Here is a 4,623-nt window from a genome sequence, read left to right on the forward strand (position 1 = left end):
CTTGATGCTAAAAATGATTCACTCTTAGCTAAATGTGACACATTAGAAAAGGCTAATGATGAGCTCAAAGAAACAAATGATTCTATATCATCCAAACTCAAGGAGCTCAAATCTTCTAAGAAAGAGCTTAAAGATAAAAATGATAAACTTGAGTGGGTGCACAATGAGCTTATCACTAGTCACAATAAGCTAAAAGATGAATATGCAACTCTAAAGATCAATTATGATACCCTTATTATTGCACAAGAATTCTTACCAAATGAGCCACATGATGCTACTAACCATGTTGTTAAGATTGATATAGCTACCTCATGTGATGATTTAATTGATGAAAGCATTGAGCATGGATCTAGTAGCAAGGGCAAGCAAGTGGTTGAGTGCAATGACCATGATGAGTATGTCAAGCTCAAGAGTAACAATGAGAAGCTCATGAAAGATCTTGAAGAAATGAAAAGTCACAACACCATTGTGCTAGAAACTCTTGATCATGACAAAGAGGTGATCCTTGAGAATGAGAAGTTAAAAGAAGAAGTCAAGAAACTCAAGGAGGAGAAGAACAATGATCTTCTCAAGGAAGAGAACAAGAAGCTCAAGATGGAGAAAGAGCATCTCAAGGTGGGATTGAGCAAGTTTGCTAGAGGCAAGCATCTCCAAAGTGAGCTACTCATGAATACCGTCATAAAGATGGATAGAAGTGGCATTGGATATATGGCAAGTGTAGAGAAGAAGAAGGCTCAAGCTCAACACCAACAATCAAAGCCAAAGCCAAAGCCAAAGAGATGTTTTGAATGTGGACAAGAAGGCCACTTTGCTCATGAGTGTCAAACTCCACCACCACAACCCTTGCCCAAGTATGCTAGACCTTTTGCTTTCAATGCTCACTACATGCTTAGAAAAGATTCGAGTGGAAAGATGAAAGTCATGTTCTTAGGTCCCCCAAACAAGAGTAGGCCTAAGAAAATTTGGGTGGCTAAGTCACTTGTTGAGAAGGTGAAGGGCCCTCAACAAGCTTGGATCCCTAAAGCTTGAATCTCTTGTGTGTAGGTGAACTACAAGACCGGTGGAAGTCATTGGGTTATTGATAGTGGTTGCACTCAACATATGACCGGTGATCCTCGTATGTTCACCTCACTAGATGAAGAGGTAGATGGACAAGAGAAAATAACATTTGGAGATAATTTAAAGGGCAAGGTTAAAGGATTGGGCAAAGTGGCAATATCAAATGATCATTCCATCTCCAATGTGCTCTATGTTGCTTCATTGAGCTTCAACTTGCTATCCGTTGGGCAATTGTGTGATCTTGGCTTTCAATGCTTATTCACCGAGAAGGAGGTTGTTGTATCCAAGGTAGATGACAATCAAGTGATATTCAATGGATTTAGATACAACAACTTATATCTAGTTGACTTCACCTCCGAAGATGCAAACTTGAAGACTTGCCTATTCACCAAAACAACACTTGGGTGGCTATGGCATAGAAGACTTGCTCATGTTGGGATGAGCTCACTCAAGAAGCTTATGAAGAATGATTTAGTGAGAGGGTTGAAGGATGTGAAGTTTGAGAAGGACAAGCTTTGTAGTGCATGTCAAGCCGGCAAACAAGTTGCAAACACTCATCCAACCAAAGCTTTCATGTCAACCACAAGAGTGCTAGAACTCCTACACATGGATTTATTTGGACCAACAACATACAAGAGTTTGGGAGGAAATCTCTATTGTCTTGTGATTGTGGATGACTATTCAAGATATACATGGGTGTTCTTCCTTCATGACAAATCCGAAGTTGCATCTTGTTTCAAGAAATTTGCCAAGAGAGCTCAAAATGAATTTGAAGTGAAGCTCAAGAAGATAAGAAGTGACAATGGCAAAGAATTTGACAACACAAACATAGAAGCTTATTGTGATGAAGTTGGAATCAAACATGAAGTCTCCGCAACCTATACTCCTCAACAAAATGGTGTAGTTGAGAGGAAGAACCGGACTTTGATCACTCTTGCAAGGACAATGCTAGATGAGTACAACACCCCCGAAGCTCTATGGGCGGAAGCAATCAACACCGCATGTTATGCATCCAACCGCCTATTTCTTCAAAAGTTCCTTGTCAAGACACCATATGAGTTGCTCAATGGGAAGAAGCCGGACGTCTCCTTCTTTAGGGTGTTTGGTTGCAAGTGCTACATCTACAAGAAGCGGCAACACCTAGGGAAGTTTCAAAGGCGTTGTGATATAGGTTTTCTTGTTGGTTACTCATTGAAGTCCAAAGCATATAGAGTATTTAATCATGCCACCGGCTTGGTTGAAGAAACATATGATGTGGAATTTGATGAATCTAACGGCTCCCAAGGAGCACATGAGAATCTTGATGATGTAGGTGATGAACCATTGAGGGAGGCTATGAAGAATATTCCGGTGGGAGACATCAAGCCAAAAGATGATGAAGATGACGTACAAGTCATTAACCATCCTTCTTCATCAAATGTACCACAAGATGGTGATAAAGTTGGGAGAGTAGAAAATGAAGATACTCATATCTCCCATGAGCAAATGGTGGTACAAGCACAAGATGTTGATGCTCCACAACCTCCTCGTCAAGTGGTCAATAGAAGAAATACACCTCTCCTACAAGATCATCCACAAGATCTCATCATAGGGAGTCCAACGAAGGGGGTGATGACTAGATCTCAAAAACTTACTTCATTTATTGCTCATCACTCTTTTGTCTCTTGCTATGAGCCTACCAAGGTAGAAGATGCTCTTAAAGATCCGGATTGGATCAATGCCATGCATGAAGAGTTGAACACTTCACTCGCAATGAAGTTTGGAATCTTGAAGAGCGACCAAAAGATGCAAGAGTCATTGGAACCAAGCGGGTGTTCCGCAACAAGCAAGATGACCAAGGTGTTGTTGTGAGGAACAAGGCAAGACTAGTAGCAAAAGGGTTCTCTCAAGTTGAAGGTTTGGATTTTGGAGAGACTTTTGCACCGGTTGCAAGATTAGAAGCCATCCGTATCCTTCTTGCATATGCATCACATCATGAAATGAAACTATATCAAATGGATGTGAAAAGTGCATTCTTAAATGGCTTTATTAATGAACTAGTCTATGTTGATCAACCTCCCGGGTTTGAAGACCCTAGATATCCTAATCATGTTTATAGGTTGTCCAAGGCACTATATGGGCTTAAGCAAGCCCCAAGAGCTTGGTATGAGCGCCTTCGGGACTTCCTTATTAAGAAGGGCTTCACCATTGGGAAGGTGGACACCACACTATTCACCAAGAAGCTTGATGGGCATATCTTCATTTGTCAAGTGTATGTTGATGATATCATCTTTGGATCATCAAATGAAGACTCATGCAAAGAATTTGGTGAATTGATGTCTAAGGAGTTCGAGATGTCAATGATTGGTGAGCTTACATTCTTTCTTGGTTTTCAAGTCAAGCAAATGAAAGAAGGCATCTTCATCTCTCAAGAGAAATACACTAAAGATCTTCTCAAGAGATTCAAGATGGATGAATGTAAGCCAATCAAGACCCCAATGCCTACCAATGGACATCTCGACCTAGATGAGGGAGGTAACTCGGTTGATCAAACTCTCTACCGTTCTATGATTGGTAGCTTGTTATACTTAACCGCATCTAGGCCCGACATCATGTTTAGTGTGTGTATGTGTGCTAGATTTCAAGCTAGTCCTAAGGAAACACATTTAATTGCCGTAAAAAGAATCCTTAGGTATCTTAAGCACACACCAAGCATTGGCCTTTGGTATCCCAAAGGAGCTTTATTTGAATTAATTGGCTATTCCGATTCGGACTACGCCGGATGTAAAGTTGATAGAAAGAGCACATCCGGAGGGTGCCATTTGCTTGGTAGATCACTTGTGTATTGGTCCTCCAAGAAGCAAAATAGTGTGGCTTTGTCCACCGCCGAAGCGGAATACATTGCCGCGGGTGCTTGTTGTGCACAAATATTATACATGAAACAAACTTTACTAGACTATGGAGTAGTTCTAGAGAAAGTACCTCTTTTGTGCGACAATGAAAGTGCGGTAAAACTTGCAAATAATCCGGTTCAACACTCTCGCACCAAGCATATAGATATCCGCCATCACTTTCTAAGAGATCATGTAGCTAAAAATGACATATCACTAGAAGGTGTAAGATCCGAAGATCAATTAGCGGATATCTTCACTAAACCGCTTGATGAGGCTACATTTTGTAGATTGCGGAACGAGCTCAATGTACTTGATTTTAGTAACTTCACTAAAAATTGAGCTTGTGTTGTCCCCTGCATTCATTGTAATATACAACATGTTTAATTTTTGGCAATGCATATAGGGCTTGTCTAACATGGTTAAGATAACCGCCGAAAAGCGTGTGAAGAAGCTTAACCTTGGATCAAACTTGACAAGCAACTAGATTTACTTACAAGTATTACATATGCATGAATGTTGTTTTGTCGTTTTGTTCCATTTGCCCTCTTGTTGCCTATTTTCTTAAAAGAATTATAGCCTAAGGCAAAATATTTTGAAAAATATGAGGGTTTGAGAGAGGTCACTCACATCAGTCCCAATTGGTGTTTATTTGGATCTTATTCAAGTTGGGACTTGATTGGAACAGGCAGTG

This window comes from Miscanthus floridulus, chromosome 16 (assembly GCF_019320115.1).
Source record: "Miscanthus floridulus cultivar M001 chromosome 16, ASM1932011v1, whole genome shotgun sequence".
NCBI lineage: Eukaryota > Viridiplantae > Streptophyta > Magnoliopsida > Poales > Poaceae > Miscanthus > Miscanthus floridulus.